Below are 18,661 nucleotides of genomic sequence, written 5' to 3'. Positions count from 1 at the left end.
AACATTAAAATATAAGCCCTGAATCCATATAAAAATAGCCTTGAAATGGTAAAAGGAGTTTGCAATATTAATGGATTAGAAATAATTCGTCACTCTAGCACACTTCTGAGTGCTGTGTCAATTTATTTAAACTGTTTTGGTGCCTGAGGTTTTCTAAATCATCGTAACTATTGTAACTTATTTTGATGAGACCTTTGATTAACATTAAATAAGGGCAAGGATTTCAAGGTGTTTACTAGATGATTCATACTTAAACATAACTATAAATATAAAAATTGAAAGAGTCAAAGGGAGAGTAATAGGGTAAAATGCTCTGGAGAAAATCTTTGGAAGTGTGGAAACAAATACATTTGAAGGCCTAGACCCTTGTGGTATTGAAGCCACAAGAATCCCTTTGAAGAAATGACCAGATACTTAATTTTAAGCATAATTTACTGAGTTGGAAAAAACTCAATTTCTATATGCTGAAAGTACCTTCATAGACCTGAATCTGAAGTCTGCATGTCTGCTCAGCAAAGCAGGTGAGAGCACAAAGATCACGGAAAACGGACAAAAAAGTTAGTATGGAAAGAATAAAATTGTCTGCAAAGTTTTACCTGAGGTTTGGGTTTTTTTTAATTACCTCTCTGGTATAAATTGCCCTTTTTATTTAGTTAATTTAAAGAACTATACCAGTGCCACACACTCATATACTTTGCTGGGATCAGCCATAGCTTGCAGGAGGAAAGATGTGACACAGGTTGTAGCTTTTTAACTGATTCTCAACAATGAAAGCAGAAGACACTTGTAAATACTTCAGCTAAAACACATTATCAGGATTGTGTTTCCTTTGAAAAGGCCTTGTGGCAGGAGTAGTTTCAAGAAATTTAATTAATATTTACTAAAGATTTTAACTCAGGGACAATAAAGGAAGATGCTGAGACACTGTTGGTACCTTATTGTATCATATTTAGTTGTCGATTAATGAGATTCTGGCTGAGGTTGATAACTGATGAATCTTTACTGTAATTAATAGTAAACATGCAAGGAAGGCATTTTTGAGAGTGGAGAGTGAAAAATGCGTGTGACTTTTAAGCAGTTCATTCAAACATGACATTTGAATCTTTATGCTGATGTAAAAATTGTTTGGCTCAGAAGATATGGGAAATCAGAGATTCAGAGCGGTTGTTTTTCCAAGGCAGGTCCTGCTAGCCTTTAAAGAGGCCTTCTAAAATGCAGTCTCCTCACCCTCCCGTTTCTGCCTGTGTGCCCATCATAGCAGTGATATTTTTAAATTTCATTGTATCTGGAATTTCAGCCTTTAGGAATTTCAGTCTTTTCTGAAGCCCTGAATTCAGACTTGTATTGCAAGGAGAAGACTGCTGTCAGATTCTGCTGTTTGTTGATTACTGCCAGAGGCAGGCTCTTCTCTCACCATTCTTCTGGATGAACTGCCAGAGGTTTGCTGTCCCACTAGTTATGTTTCCTTCAACAATTGCTGGACTGTTGGCAACACCTCTTCACACACATCTCTTTGCTGTCTTCTTATCACCATTGCAGAAGCAAGTTAATTGTCTTGTCCCTGAATATCTTGAAGGAGAACTTTTGAGACATCCTCTGCATCAGGTCCTAAAAAGCAGAAATTAAAGAAAAACAGAAATAAAAGAAACACTAAAACAACAGCTGCAGCTTGATCCAGGGTGTCTGATAATACTTGAAAGCACTCACAAAGGAGTGCTTACTGTGATATCTCACCCAGCTTCCTGCCCTCTCTGGTTCATCTGTCCATCCCTGGTAGGTGAAATAGGCTGTTGGTATTCCCAGGCAGGCTGCAGACAAACTCCACCATGGCTTAATGTATAGGATCATTTGGCATATTTTGTGGTTTAGGACACAGGGTTACTATGGCATCCCAACATCTAATACTTCTGTCTTTCACTTCCACGCCTCTGTAATGAGAATGATAACGTGTTCTCAGTTCCTTACCAATCTGCAATATGAAGTTTATTTTTTAGGTATTGAATCTCCCTTTTTCCCAGCATTTGCTTTCAATTCTTGAGAGTCTCCTTTTATTTTTCAGTTTGGTATCATAGCCAGTCTTCTGCATAAGCCAAATCTCCATGACCCCAATTACATCATACTTCTTTTTAACGGCTCGTGTTGTGCCTAAAATAAAACCTGCTAATTTGTTCCTTCTGCTGCTTCTATTTTTGTAGAAAGAATTGACTTGCACAGGACTCGTGCTTTCTTCTCTGCTCTCCTCATCATTTCTCCAACTCATTTGCTCCCTACTGCTGGGAGAAAGATTCTACTTTTTGGTTACTGTTTTAGTTTTATCCAGGATCACTGTTGCCCAGGATTTAACTCTCAACAGTCTATACAGTTTTCCATAAGAAAAAAAAATAATATTCTGTCTATGTTTTTTGGTTTCATTTGTTTGTTTTGTTTTTTGTTTGGGGTTTTTCTTTGTTTTTGTGGTTTCGGTTTTTTTAAGAAAAAAAGGAAAAAATAATCACTTTCTGAAATGTTTGAATATGGAGTTCAGTTAATATATATATGACTTAACCAAGTGCATGTGCTTAGAGTTTCTTCCATTATTGTTTCTTATTTTTCTCTTTATTTTCCCTCCGTGGTAATTTATTTGCCTTTTTTCAAATTGTTTGAAATAGATGGTGCTCATGCTTTCTTGAAATGAAATGAGCTGTAACCTAGAAAACTCTTTAAACACTTCTGCCAAGAAACTGAAAAGCACTTAAGTGACTTAGAAAAGAAAGAGCTGTTTCACAACCCAGCACTATGTGCAATGTTCCCAAAGGGAAGCTGGCATTGCCCTCTGCCAGTGCAGTGCTGTGCAAGGGCACCAGTGGAGCTCTGGCTAGTCCTAGAGCTGCATATTATTGGTTTTCGTGTCCTAAATCACGTAAGCACTTCTGAACATTTTTTTCACTTCTAATTAGAAAGCAGAATGTGAAATTTAAAACTGTCTGGATTTTCTCTGGGAAATGCCATCATTCAAATGTGTGCATTATTCTACAACATCATCTCCATTCATAACTTGGGAGAAGGTGCAACAGGGACAGGAATTGCCGAAACACTGTTCTGAAATGTGCTTTTTTGTCTTTGAATTCCAGTCACATAGAGATTTTCCCAAAGCTGTCAAGGCCTCTCTGTGCCATCTATGCATTGCACAAAGGAATAGTGAGAGTGATTGTAAAAAACTTTGTAACTCATGCAAATAAGAACAACTGGAGAGGAAGTGAACTCACACCCAAACTTAATATACAGTAAGAGTAACCAACAAAGCCTTGATCTCCTGACTAGAGCATAAAGTCTTCTGTGCTTCTTCTGTCCTTCCTTCATCCTCATTTCAGGATGTTCTTCTGATAAAGTGACCTCTAAGTGTCACAGGGAAGAGCTGGATCCCCAGCAGCTTCAAAACCCTCACCTGCTGGTCCTCAAAGCTTATCTCAGCACCTAAGCAACATTGCTTTTGACAAGAGAACCCAGGACTGTTTCTCCAAGGGCAGACAATGCTGTGGCTGGGTTTGTGTTTCAAAGGTGGATGGCTGCAAAAACTACTTGTTAATTGAACAGTAATTAATTTTCAGACAATTGGGCATTTGAGGTCAATTCAAATAGTTTGTTAGATGGTACAGTGCTTTGAATAGGGTAACAAATACTCTTAGATACCTGGAACATAGTGGAAATATCAAGGGGCTAGGGAGATTTCTAGGTCTTGTCACATGGTAGAGAGACTACAAGAAGTGCAGTGAGTTGAATTATTCAGCCCTCTAATGTGTGAGTTCCTTCTGGGCTGGTGGGGAAGGAGCTCTGGAGAATCTGAGGGCTGCAGAGACACCTCTCTCCTGTACCAACTGTGCTCAGTTGGACTCTGCCCTGCTTGGCCAGCCAAGTGCTCCTGAACCTCCTGGGTAAAGAGATTTGCAAGACCAAGAGACAGCAAACAGGATTAGTGCAGGAAGGAGCATTTGAAATTAGAGCAGTGTCAGACTTTCACAAATACACATAGGCAATATACAAACTTTATTTCTTGGCATTTGCTAGAATACAATCCAAAACCTGTACTTAACTCTGTACTGTTTGAGGAGATTAGTGTGACCAAGAGAGAGAGAAAGCCTGTGAGAATACTAATGGGTTTCTTTTTTTTGCCCTGTAGTCTATGACTTCTAGGGCAAGGGGTTTGCTTGCATTTAAATTGGTACTGGGAATCTTCTGGGCAAGGAAAAAAAAGTATTAAAATTAATCAAACAAAATAGAGAAAATGTTGTCTTAGATTACAAGGTCTGTAAAAAGGGTAAAAAAAAGGGGTGAAGTGAAAAAATCCTGGCTGAATCCCGGAAGAGTCTAATGTTGTGTGCTAAATGACACTCTTCAGGCATTTCAGGCTACCTTCCAGGGTCCTGCAGCATCTTCGAATGGGTGCCATGGTGACTAGCATGGCTTCAGAGGGCTGCAGACTGGGCAAGGTGTCGAGCATACCAAAGTGTGAGCACCTGGAAATTCCTTTAGCAGAGATAGATATCCACTGTGGTGTTATTTGTGCTGAATTTTTCCTTTAGCAGAGGGGTGGACTCTGTGGGACACAGTACATTGATACATGGGATATCTTGCTTGGCAGTAGCCTAAGAAAATGGCTTTATTTTATTTTTTCTGCAAATATTCCTTTTCATTGGGCTCTACAGAGAAAGCAACTGTGCACTGTGGTGGCTGCCATCTGTCTTCCCACTGCCAGAGTTTTTCCACTCTAGCAGACAGTAAATGCCCCCTAAACATATTCCAGGTACCCTTCTGTGTCTCGGATCCTCTGTGCTGCACACAGTCACCCATCACAGGAGTTAGGTCTAGTCCAGAAGTATGTACTTTTTCCACTGGGAACACGTCCAGAGCGGTGGGAGAGGTGTAGGAAATGGCAGAAGTCTTTGGCTGTCTTGGACCACATAGCAGGGCTGGCTGGAGGACTAGAACAGAGGTGCAGAACAGGGACACTGAACTGAACCTGTGGCCCCACCCTCCTCCTCTCTCAAGCTCTTTCCTCTGACATCCTTTACAGCAGGTGTACTGTTAAGCAGTCTCCTTGAATTTGTGTCAAAACTCCCAACTCTTATTTGGTTATTTTTAATTGTGTGAAAACCCTCATAGCACTTGAAATGAAACAGTTGCAGAGAGGAAAAAAAAATTAGAAAAAAATAGAAGCAAAAGTGTTACCAAAAAAGAGGTGTTACTTTAAATTTCGTTGCAATTTTAGGTGGAGCAGATAATTTGAAAAGGTTCAAATAAGTAGATTTAGGTGAAAAACCCAATACATTTAAGGTATTGTTTTAAAATATTGAGTTCAGTAAAATCTTAGATTTATTTTGCAGCTTACATTAAGCGAAGAAACCAAATCAGGCTGCGCTTTAGAGACTTAAAGAATACTGCGTTTTCAGAATAAAAACCAAAGCAGTTTCATAGGAGTTAGTGAGGTTGTATTCATGTCTTTCAGATTCATGGAGTATCTAATTTGAGGACAGACTGTATCAGGGATCAGAACACCCAAAGGAGCTAAAAGACTGCTGCAAATTCTGGCTTAGAAGAAACAAGATTGTTTAAATTAGGAGAGCACAGAAGTTTTGGCAAGAAGGTGATATAATGACTCAGTGGACTTAGTTTGCAAAACAAAGAATTGGAATTGCTTGCTGTGCTGGAGGAAAAAATCCCCTGGAAAATACAGAGTGTGATTCTGAATAAAATAAAAAATGCAAATAATACAGAAGAATGGTCAGCACTAAACAGTGTCCTGCCTTTACACAAAGGTGCAATGCTTGCATTAAGCAAAAACATTTTCTGAAAGCCCACAGACAATGACAAATAAGTACACTTACACATGCACTCATACATATTCCTCACAGTGCGGATTGAAGCAGAAGGTGATTGCAGAGCAAGGGGAACCAAAGGATAAGAAGACTTCTCTGCACAGTTTGCTGAGGAAATGGTTGCACCTTTTGTTTGAAACATTTTCTTGAGCATAAACAGTCTTTTCCTGCTTAGTTTGTAAGATATTCTCCCCACAAAGACACCAAACAGGTCTCACTCTTTCCACTTCAAACTCCCTTTTTGTAATGCTCAGTAGTGTAACTGCTGCTGTATTAGAAGTGCACCTTGCCACATACTCAGTTGTGCTCACTGAAGCTCACACAGTTATGGACTCAGACTTCTGACTAGTACAGGTACACATGAGCAGTGGCATCGTTGTGTCAGTAATGGTCTTATCTGCAAAACTTTAGTGAGTTTCTGGCCTTTCAAAATGAAGAAAAGTTAAAACTAACACTCAGGAGAAGACTGCAAGTTTGGCAGGTGAGTGAAAAAGGACTGTGTGTAAAGCTTTGTTTCTTTAGATTAAAACAATAAAAAGGGAGAGATGAAGTAGGATATATTTGCTCTTTTTAAATAAGATTTAATTAAATCACCTTTATTTAAAATTAATTAAATTGAATTGAAGAGGATAAGAGTGAATTAAAGAAACACCAAGAAGGACAAAGAAACTGTTTAAGTGAAAAAACACCACCTGATACAGACAAAACTCTAAATAAATTACTGATTAATAAATATATCACTCATACAGGAAATTCTAGGAATCCATCAGTTCTGGATGAGTTCAGTAATAGTAACAGTGTGGTTAAATCACCCAGTCTGGTCACAAGATAAACTGTATAAATTGTGTTGGCTCTAAATAGAACCTTCGGACATTACCACCTTCAGTAGGTGGATTGGAAGGATTGGAATTGAAACTCTGTTCAAATTCTGCATTCTTGTGCCTCCAGGTTTACTGATTAACCTGAAACGTGAAGTCTGGATAGGTCAGGCCAAGGCAGGTGGGTTGTGTTGGCATTGTCCCAAAAAAGTGCCTTAGCTTCCTTTACCATTTGTTCTTTCTCTTTCATGAGCAACTGTTTTATAGATCTTTCAGTGAATTGCTTCAGTATAAAGGACTATTATTGTGACTGTTGTTTCTTTAAGCTGAAAGTTTTGCTTTTTTTGGTTTTGTTGTATAGGTAGAACAGGAAAAATATTCGTATTCTTGGTAGTTGCCTTGTTTAGGGCTGAGATTCTTCTGCAGGATCAATCTCATGCTGGAGGGAAACTTCAGCGTCTTTCCTTCCATTCAAAATGAGATTCTGACATCCCAGAAAATATCCTTCTGTGCACACAGTTTCATGTGATGCATGAAAGTACCACTGAGGATTCATTTTGTATTATTTTGGAGATATTTTTCATTGCTGGCAAAGAGGTGAACATTTATATGTATGTAAAATAGAAACCCAATATGCCTGTTGAAAACTAATCATGAAAAATGTCAGAGGAAATTTTTTAAACTACAAGTTGTTTTTGCAATCAGGTAAAATAGCATATATTTGGGTCTGGATATTATTCTCTCTGGAGGATGGAAACAAGAATTTGTTTTTTTCTAAATCTACCTCTTCATTATGCAATTGTGCAGGCTGTAATACAAAGAATGTGAAATGGTAATTCTTCATTGTTTGATAATAAGAATTAATATAAATTAAATTGTTAAATAATGCATGAAAACACATAACAAAAATCCTTTGAATAATCTTTCATAACAGAGAAAGATTTTAACTTTTTTCATGAATCTGGGTGCATGCTGTTGATTTATAACTCCCGAAGGAAAAACAATCGGCTCAACCAATATTGCATCATTGTCAAGCTATTTAATGGAACTTTCTTTTCAGCCCACACTATGACAGGTCTCATGCTCCTAAGAAAAATCCTGTTATTATCAATTCATTATTATTTTTCATTGGAGGCATAGGGTCAGGTCACAACTCTTTTTTTTCAAAGACCCTGTGACTATTGCTTTCACTTCCAGAGATAAATAAGGAAATGATGGATGAAACTTACTTACTGTGGTTAAATTATCAATAGAAAATTCATCAGCTGGTCCATCAGGGTAAAGAAATTTCATAAATTCAATAAACCACTAGCAGTATAATGTGTACAGGTACATGCAAGATGCAAAAACCCAGAGATCAACCAAGCTGATTAGAAAGACAGAAACACATTAAAATGCATGACTGGTAAACTCTGGAGGAGGCTGTTTGATGTGGATAAGCTTCACCCTCTGCATCTCTGCTGGTAGCAAAAATAGCTGGAAATTTTATGAGGACAGCCTTGTAGATTGTGCAAGTGACTGGCATGGAAGGCAGGGGAGAGAAGCCAAATATTTCTTAGTTTGTTTCTACCAGGCCTTAGTGGCTTTCTTCTCTACTAGTAATAAGGAACAAGGATTTTTCCAAACTATGTTAAGGATTTTGGGTAAGAAATACCTTTATTAAGCATGGGCTGTTTCTCGGCCATTTTCTGATACTTCTGAGCATGATGATCAAGTAATTCCTTACTTATCTATCAGTTCCATTGATTTATCTTTGCAGATACCTCAGTACAACAAATATTTGAAATCAAACAGCTGCTGAGTGCTGTGCAGAATGAGGTATTAGTCTGTTTAATGGCAGACTGACACTCAGTGACACTTTGAAATGTTACCAACAACTCTAGCCGGTGGCAAGGAAATTTTATCTGTTACTCTGAGCACAAAAATCAAGAAAGATTTGGTCTTTCTTAGGACTGCTAGCTTGGGTATGACTTCAGTACATTTTGTCTGCTTCATTACTGATAATTTCTTTTACATTCACTATAACTTGTAACCATTCTTGAAAGTACTAAATGCTTTTTGTAAATGTACAATTTTTTTTCCCCCTCACTGTCAACTAAAACATTTCTTCCTTCTGTCTCAATTCACTATTTTAGGAACTCTGAAGGAGGGAAGAAGCCGATGATAGAAACAAAGAGCATTTTATAAAGAGAAGAAATTGGAGTTTTTCTGTGACATTTTTGGCTCAAGCATTTGTCATGTTGTATCTCTCTGCTGCGCTGATAACTGGTATTTTGTTTCTGTTCTGAAGTAGTGCTGAATCAGTGCTGCTTGTACAGGACTTTTTAGGCTTTCTGTGGATTTAATACAATAATATATTGCTCCTGCAAGTTGTCCTCATTGATGTTACCAAAGCAATATATCTAAATTCCGTCACAAACTAAGAGCCTGTTCTGCGAACACTTCTGTTTTTGTTCAAACTGCTGCTGATATGTTCTATAAGACCTGTGAAGTACTGCTGATATGCAGTGGAACTAAGATAAATTGTATATAACAAGAAACAGCACTACTCCAATTTACTCCTTGTTAAGAGAATGTCATCTCTTGGAAGAGTGTACCAATTGGTAAAACAGTGTAATTGCAAATTAAACACGGAATTTGCTGCAATATTTAAATAAGCAAATTAGACTCTATGAATTTGCTATGAATTTATACAATTTTCCATGCTGTTCATGTTGTCATGTGCCACCATTAGCCACAGGTACCTGATTTTTAAAAGGAGGCTGAAAAGGTTGGTTTTCACAGTCCTGTTTGGGATCAAACCCTTCACACTCTAACTCTGAGCCTGGCACAGGGGGAAGGGACCCAATAGCTCCAGCAATCCCCTGCTGGAGTCTGAGCCATCCGGCACAGGAGGGACAAAAGCCAACTCCAGCTGTACTCCTGAGATGGTTGTTTACAGGAACTCACTTTCCCTGCTTCCACTCTGTTTTCTATTGGGAGGACAAATGGAGTTCCTGTGTTAATTAGAGGCTGAATGACATAAGGACATTCATGTACCTGCTTAGAGTCAACAGCTACTTAACATTAAAAGGATTGGTTTGGCATGGGATGAGGGAGACCAATTTTTGCCTTGGGGCGACACTGAGCTGTCCCTTGGGAAGCCACAATCCCTCTTAGTCCAAAAATATCTGTGAATGGGAATGAATAAGTGAATCAGAAGATTGCACTTCCTTAGTCCAGCTTCTAAAGTAGTACATTTAATGACTAAAATAATTTCTTTTAAAAATAGCCAGTTAAAAGTTATGCTTTAAATTGTTGAGCTAGATAAAAACAAGGAAATATTTGGGTGCAGACTGAAAGAGGAGCCTTACCATAGGACAATTAGTTGCTTGCAATTCCATTTTGCCACCTGTGGAAGCTTGGAAGGTAGCCCAGCATTTGTACAGTGCAGCTTATCTGGTACTTGAAGCACAAAACACTGTTTGTTTTGTTGCTTTCTGAACACATGATTATGGCTTGAGTCCAAAGAGGCATCTTGAGGTTTGTGTCTGATGATCAGTAGACAAGGTATCACTCAGTGGCTGTATCATATTATCTGGGCTTTTAAATGACAGCTCTCCAGTGTAAGGCAACAAACACTTGTATGTGGTTTTTTTCTTTTTTTTTTTTTTCCTGCCAAAACACAGATGTATTTTATTATGGAAATTCAGATTTCTGTTTTGTACAGATGTATTTTTTAGCATAAAATAAAAACAAGGTAAAACCGTTAAAAATTTTTACCAACAACCTGTTCATTAAAGAGATCCTTCCAAGGACTCTGTTTGATTCACAGGATCAATAACGGGAGAGTAAACAAATTTTCAAAAATAAATGTAAAAAAGCCTTTTGGTAAGTGTGAAAAAAAATATCGTAAAGAGAATAAGTAGGAAGTTTGGAAGAGGATTGGAAGGTAGGGAAAGAGAAGCACAAAAACAAAATGATCTTTATTCCAGTGCTGCTGGCAATCTCCCTTTTCAGCACTCTGCACTGATAGTTTCCACTATCAAATTTTTGCATGAAAAACTAGAGGACAATGAATTCTCATACAGTGCTCAACAGCAAAGAACATGACATAGCTGCTTTGTGAACTTCAAACAACTGATGCTGTTGGAGCAGGCAGTTCAGAGAGCTCCTTTATGGCTTGACTGATGCAAGATCTTTTGATTTGTACAAATATGGGAAGAATTTTGTGTGTACAGAGCTTCAGACATGAAAGCTGCTGATGAAATATTAGCAATCAGTCTGAGGCCTCTTTTAAAATGTGATCCTGAGGAGCTTTACACATGGAAAAATAGTAAGATTATGAATATCATCCTAGAAATCAACATGTCAGAAGGAGGGAAGGGACGTGGCAGGGCAAGTGTCCATGTAGTGAACAGATGCTGTTAACAGGAGCTGGATGCTGTGTAGGAGGAGAAAACAGAAGATTTTGGTGAGGAAGGAAAGATAGGAATATTTGCTCGGAGAAGTTTCTGTGGTTCGGGAGGACCCAGCATGGGAAAACAGTTCTTTCTCCTGAATAGTGCTGTGTATGTTCTCTCTGTCTGTCCGTCTGTAGAGAAGTAATTCCCCTGCTTCAAGGAGAGCTAAGATTCTCGCAGACATGCCTAGGAGACCCTGTTGGGAGTCAGGCAGGCCACAAAACACAGGGGAGAAAACAGCCTTGAAAAGTTGTGTGCATGAGAAAGGTGTTGCTATGAAAGCACCAAAATGGGTTTCCCGCTTTGCTTTTTCCTGGCTGCATGAGCATTCAGTGATGTATTGCAGTGTATTAGGGTCTCTGGCTTTGAAAATAAACCTTTACTTAAAACTCCAGCTGTAGCCTGGTGCCTGGGGTTACCTGTGTGCATATCAGCTCTTACATGTTGGCCCTCCAAGCAGTTGGGCTGAGGGCAGAGCAGTTGGATGCAACATCCATGAGCACCCTCGCGTCTTCCTGGCTGCAGAGTTTAGTGCATCATAAAGGCCTTATCTGTATCTTATCATGTCTGTTCCTCTCAGACCTGCATCTAAGTGTATGCAGAAGGGTTAAAAGAAAGGTGTTTTATTACTTTTCGTGATTGGAACCTCTAATGTTCTTTTTCTCCCATCTATTAAGGGAGAAAACAGCTGTTTGACAGTTGTTCCAGTTTGGCGATATGAGTTGTGGTTTTTTGTCTTTTTTACCAGGGATATAATTTACTGTCAAGAGTTTGTGGCAGAAATTTCGACTAATGTCTATGCAGTAAAAGTTATTACATTTGCTGCTAAAATTTTCAAACACTTTGTGTGCAGGAAGCATGATCCATAACCATAGTGTGACTCTAGCTCCTTTGGACAGGGCACAGAAAAATGAATGATACTCCCCATCTTTTCCTTCCTGGGAGGTGAAGTTGCATGAAGTAATCTTTAGACTAGTAGGTTAAGACCACAGAGTGTGATCTTGATGGTAGATTTAATGACTATTGGGGTGGCCACCTTGTATCTTAGGTTTGTATTTTGCCATCCATTTGACCTCTGCTTTTTGTAATTGGTGTAGAAACATTGTCCTTTTATTAGAGGCAGTTGATGGAGATCTTTTCCACCACAGAGTTTAGGTACAGAGACCAGGCGTGGGATGAATTTTTTTTTTTTGTTCTGCTATATTGAATTTGGGAAACTTTATTAGCTTTCTCTTCAAAATATAATAACGCCCTACTAATGGCAAACCTGTTTGTTCATCCTCAGTTTGCAAAATATGTTAAGGCTCTCCTCTAGCTATGGTGTTTGCTGCCCTTTGAAGTCTCAGCTATTGAGGATTTTGCATTTGAAAAGTAGCCACTACTACGAATATGCCCAGGATACTCTTACTATTGTTTTCACTCTGTCATAGGTAAATCCATGAAATTCTTATATTTCAGCAGGAGCATCCCTCAGTGTCACTTCCACTGAGATCAAACTTTCTTAGAAGAGAAAAAAATAACTGTGCCATTAGAGTTACATTGCATCTGCGGGGCATCAGGGAGGGGAGCACAATGTCAGTGTAAAGCACCACAGACATTCTTTCTTTCTTTAACATTGTAAATACCAAGGATTTTGCTTTTGAAAAGAAACTGCTTTTATTAATATATTTTAGTTACTGTTAATAGTGTTTTCATTGTGTCAAAAGTGTATTGAACTTCTTCCAACAAAGCTCTATCCCCTGAGACACGGTTTCAGTGGGAGCGTCTCTTACTGTCACTTCAATTGAGATCATGATTGCTTGGAAGGCAAAAAAATAGTAGCTGTGTTCTTAAAGTCATACAGGACCTGTAAGGCTTGGAAAGACTACAATGTCAATGAAAATTGTCACATGCATTTTTTCAGTTTTATCTTTCAGGGTTTTAAATGAAAAAAGAGCGAAGTATTTAAAGGGTGAACCTATATTTTTGATCCATTTTAGTCCCTGCAGTTCTGCTCTCATTGTCTACATCAACAGGAACTGTTTAGCAGTGTTCGAGCACTGAGACCCATGCACATGTGCAAATTAAAAAGAACAAAATCTGCATTTGTCTTGTGTCAGTCACCAACAAAGATAAGCGTATTACAAGAGGTCAGATGCAACCTTAAATCTTGCAAGTCAAGCCAGGAAGAAGCCCATGAGAGTTGGTAAAAACTGTTTCCTTGGATTTTGTATTGGGCTCAGAAGCGGTAGCACAGGGTATGTGTGATACTCGTGGCACAGAGAACTCTTCCAGTGGTGCATGTTTCTGTGAATGGTGGTAAGGACTGTTTCTGCCCTACCAGGAGCTGAAAAAAGCATGTGTTAGCCTCTGAGACCTATCTGAAGAAAGAAAAGATATCTTGCTACCCAGCCACTTGTCTAATGGAGACAAAATGCCTCTTTGTACTGAACCAATGACTGCTCAGCCAAGGGCCCAATTCTGTAAAGTAATTGAGAAGCAGTTACTGTACTGAAATACAAATATGTTTTTTTTAAATACCTAATTTCTTTGGTTGCAGTTACTTAGTCAAATCACAAAGCTGTTGCATTTTTTGACATGTAGTTTTGGACTTTACAGCGAACATGTTGTTTGTTATGTGAAGTGAGCTGAGAAAAACCGTAGTTTTACTTCTTAACTTATATGGATCTACTTGTTATTCTATCCTTAAGAGCATATGAATAGCACTACCAGCAGAGACTCTGACAATAACTTCAGCTGCATGCTTACTTTCCCTTCTGCTCACATCTCATTAGTGATACTGTTCTAATAGAATAAAAATAAATAACTTGCACATCTTCAAAGATGAACCAAACAGCCCCAAGTGAAAACAAATTTCAATAATTTACACTTCCACACTTTCTGTAATTTAAATCTGGAGCATGGTGATCTCTGGCTAAGACAATTTTGGATCTAGACAAGTAAAATAAGTTATTTGAATAGTTGGAATTAGCAAGTGGCACATACTGTTGTCTTTTTTAATTTTCCACCTCATTACCATCTGCAAATGAGTCTGTAAGGTTGAGCCTACAGAATTCGTACTCTTTTGTCACTAAATGTATATGCTGCTAGCAATAATTGGCTCTGCTAATGCTCTTTTGCAGATATATGTGTGTTTACCCCCAAAATACAGCAATATGGACAGCTTGGAGTTGTGTAATCAATACAAGTGTCCTGGATTTGTGGGACTGTTATAGCTAACCTTTCCAACTCAATGCCATCTGTCTGTACAGCTCCAAGTTGTAAGCTGTTTCTAATATATAAAGTTTAGTTAAAAAAAAATAAAATCACTTAACCACAGAATTATCTTACTCTAAACCAGTAATGACCAAACCTCAATAGAACAATATTCTTGGACCAAGCATCTCTGTTAAGCTTTATGTCAGATATCACACACAAAGGTGGTTTTTCAGCAATGTTCTCCCAAATGATGTAGTTTTAAAGTAAATATAAACCAGTGTCCTTTGCAGTTTCAGGCTCCAAAGAACTTGGTGAATTTTGTTCATAGGGAAATAAAGGTGAGTCATCATCCTTTAATAAATCCAAGTATCAACTCTATATAATCTATATAATATTATCCCACAATATATGGACTATAATCACATTACAGTTATTGAATGGATCACGCACAGTCATTATTATGGGACTGTAACTTAAAGCTTGGATTCCAAACCACCATTAGATATCATTTGAACTAATGCAAAGTTATTTTCCTATGGAAGTGCAAAAAGGGTCATTTCTCAAAGCAGAGATATTGATAGACACTGTTTAAATTGGGTCCAGCCATTCTGTTAATGTGCCTAATGGGTCCCTATTGCCATACTCATCCTTGCTAACTGCCAGTAACATATGATGACAAATGTACCATTATATTAATCCCTAGTAGTTTTTATAACATGACTTTTTTGTTGTTCTATGATCAATCAGTTTTGTTTCCTCCAAAAGCTTTTCAATGTCAGAACTGTTTTTCAGTTGTCTTAGAACTGCTGGCATCCACATCTCTCCCAAAATCTAAGTCCATTGGAAGAGGATCAAACAGCTTGACAAACCAGAAGGAACAACTTGACCTTTGCAGTTTTGACTGTTCTTTCTTAATGCCATCACAAAGCGAAAATAAACAATATCTGATGATGTTCACATATCAGGAAAGACTGGAAAATGGCATTGCTCAGACTTGACATTTTGAGTGGCAGATGGGGTAACAAATAATTTTTTTCCATCTTTTCTTGTCAATATTTCAAAGCACTGAAGTTGGTAAATACAGTGCAGTTTAATTCTGTAAAACACAAATATCAATATGCTTCTCTGGCCCAATTGCTAATCTGTTGACAAGAACTTGATCATAATTTGACATGAAAAAAGACTTTTTCCCCCCCCCTATTTTGATATAGTGAGCAAGGCATATTATAGTGCTAATAAAAATAAGTATCTCCTTGTCAAATATTCTCCATGATGTTTTCACTGCATCCATCTTTTTGAGGTATCTCTCACTGAAGAGTTGAGCACCCTGCAAACCTGCACCAAATATTTCCTGTTTCTAAGTTAATTGCTCTGACCTATGAACCCCAAATGTTTTAAATTTTTATTCAAATATTAATGAAGTCAGCACCAAATCTGTACAGTATGTATCTGACCTATGTAAATATAAAACAGTGAACTGTGCATATATTGTTCAAATTCTAGTAGCTGCATAGAACAATGTCATCACTTATTCCTGTTAGACTTGCTTTTTCTGCCAGTCTCACCTATTCCTGCTAATTAAGCTTGCTCTTTCTATCAGTCTATGGATTTTCTACAGGGCCTATCTCTATACAATTAAATTCTACCACTGTCATCTCCCAAGTGTCTTCCAGTAGGTTTTGGCAATGATTTACCCTGTGTTCTGCATGTAAAACCTTACCAAATACACTTTACTGTTAGTGAAGTAGCATCTCTAAAGGGGTAAAACCAAACATTAGAAAAAGTGCATGGATTTGGCTTGAATTAAAGATCAGCTGAAGCTGGGGACATATCTAATTCTTAAAAGTATTTAGGTATCTAAAAAGGAGGCATTTAGTAAATTAAAAAAACCTGCCCCTGGAGAATTTAAGCACAACTAAAAATCCCACAACTTCTGCCTTTTACCTGGGTGCACCCTGGAGTGCCACCAGGAAAATTGCACAACTTGGAAAATTGCACCAATGAGAGGGTTTTACTCAGGCACATGAATATCTTGTATCAGTAATAGCTACAAGAATAGAATTATAATTGATGTATAATTTATCTAAAGCTTGCCTTCAGTCATGCTTTGCTAGGAACTTTTTACTTTGGTCTGTATTTTCTGTCAGTAATTTCATGAAATATAAGTATATGAAACAATGTGTGTAGGGACCGTGAGAGTGTTAAGTTTGACACAGCTATAATTGAAACTGCTTGGAAGCCTTCAGGGAAAGCTGAATGAAATCTTTAATATGTTTCCATATTGTTCTTTTTTTTTTTTCTCTCTTATCTCTACAGATACAGACCGATTCAGGTTAAAGGGATTATAGATGTTATAGCAAGTTACTCAGAAAAAACATGTGAAATAAATTTGTTATTGCTGTTTGTGATAGACTGAAAAAAATTTATATAATTTCTTAATTATCAAGGCATTTCTTCTAAGCTGTATTAAATTATAATGTTTGTCTCCCAGTTAGTATTTCAGTGTCACATAGGATCATAAATGTGTGACTTGGGTAACTATCATATTACTTGTTCATTTCTTTTTAGCCTATAAAGTGTTGCTCCTACAATGTATTTCCTTTATTAAAAGTATGAAATCTATTTGTTGCTTTTAAAAATAGTTTTTAAAACATATTAATTTTACAGTCCACTCTGTCTCTTAGTAGTTATGTATCTAGCCTTTTCTAACCTAATGGATGAACAAAATACTTGTAGGAAGTTTTCGTGAAATCTTTATAAAGGTTAGAAGTTTTACAAGATGAAACCAGATGTGTATCACCTAGACACTATATTACAGGACTAAATACAACACTTGCTAGTTCTTTTTTTTTTAAAACCATTCCCAATGAACTCAGGCCTGCAACTGATGGAGGATAATTCTGTCAGAATTTTATGCTGAATATGGATTCTTCTGATGTGAAATTGCACACTGAGTGCACCTCTTCACCCCCTCAACCAGTCTTGGTCTGGAGGAGAGGTTCTGCTGTCCTTGAGCATTTTAGCTGGGTAATTCTGAAAAAGTAAAAGAAGGAAAAGAAAGAGTTAATAAATTGCTGCCTGAATTTCATATGAACAAGAATTCTGGAGAGGTTTCTGCTCAGGCCTAACTATTCTTTTGAATGCCACTGGATACCATAACTTCAGCAAAGTTTTGAAATTTACGTGTGTGTGTCCAAAACAGCTGAACCTGAGCTTCCTGGAGCTGAGGGTCACTACTAAGTAGACAAAACTGTACCACCCTTCTCCTTTCAGTTTTGTGGAATAAGTTTACAGAAAGATGAGAATAATGGTAAATGAACTCAATCAAGAGTCAGGAATAAACAGCCTCCCAGGTAAAGGTCCAACACTCAAACTGCCAAGGAACAGTTTTGTGTCTCTTAAAAAACATATACAAACATCCTAAAACATATACAGGTATCTTAAAAATACACAGATATCATTACTTCACTTACATAATGAAATGTGATTTCCTCACTTTATGAAAACAAGAAATTCTTCACTTTCTAAACCAGACATGCTGCTGAAGCAGCTTTTCTCCTTTCGGTGTACAAACATATTAAACTGTAAATGTGAAACCTGATGTGAGGTTTGGGTGGGGACCTCTCTGCAAGTCCTACTTTCAGTTTGCCAGCAAGTACTTTATCCTGCTCAGTAACTCGCACTTTCTCAAGCAGAATAACTTAAGGCACTTCTCGTGCAATCATTAACTGGTTTTTTCTAGTGGGATCTCTTTACTGAGTACTTGTTAATGTTCGTGATGTGGGTCACAACTCTGCATTGCCATTTTCACTAATTACCATCCTTCACTGTTTTTTTCCTCGGCTGGAACATTGTGTTCTCCCAGGCACAGTGTATGCAAAAGTGGAGATATCACAAAATGAGAGGAAAAAATAACCTAATTATCTGCATGGTCCAGGAAGGTCCAATTAACAATTAGAGAAATGTGTTGAAATAAAAATTGTACATTGCTTCTTTTGACTCTGTTTCTAAACTGTTAAATTCACTGCTCAGATATATCATGGGATTAGCTAACTACTGATAAGAACAGTTTTAATAGCAGAGCTCTAATGTTTCTGAACACAGATGGTTTGAGGTGTTTGAAACTGCATGAATTACTGAACTATAGTATCATTTCAGGGTTGTTAATTGTTCACTGAGCCTTGAATGGAAATACACTTTAATACATGCTGCCCCATCTCTGGTTGTGCAGTCATTGTAGATGAACATGCAGTTGCCATGCCAAGAATGCCAGACAATGACCTCCTGCATTGAGTGACCTGTGAGTGTGCTCTGCCCCCTCCTGCTCCTGGCATTGGGGCAGAGAGCTGGT

At 37.8% G+C, this 18,661-nt stretch overlaps 1 long non-coding RNA gene across 3 annotated transcripts in view; it reads left to right on the top strand.

Annotated features, from left to right (window-relative positions):
- The window catches only part of LOC113950657, a 209,808-nt gene that overhangs the window by 130,770 nt on the left and 60,377 nt on the right, over window positions 1-18,661 (top strand). Inside the window, exon 4 of one of the 3 annotated variants that reach the window (XR_003528841.1) lies at window positions 8,806-8,893. The exons of the other annotated variants lie outside the window; for them this stretch is intronic. This is a non-coding gene — a long non-coding RNA (uncharacterized LOC113950657). Of the gene's footprint in view, window positions 1-8,805; window positions 8,894-18,661 lie in introns of those variants that run through there. 3 annotated transcript variants of the gene reach the window in all.

Source organism: Corapipo altera, unplaced genomic scaffold, assembly GCF_003945725.1.
Source record: "Corapipo altera isolate COAL_440 unplaced genomic scaffold, ASM394572v1 54, whole genome shotgun sequence".
Taxonomy (NCBI): Eukaryota; Metazoa; Chordata; class Aves; order Passeriformes; family Pipridae; genus Corapipo; species Corapipo altera.
Note: the sequence above shows the minus strand (reverse complement) of the source record. Positions and strands in the feature narration are given on the sequence as shown.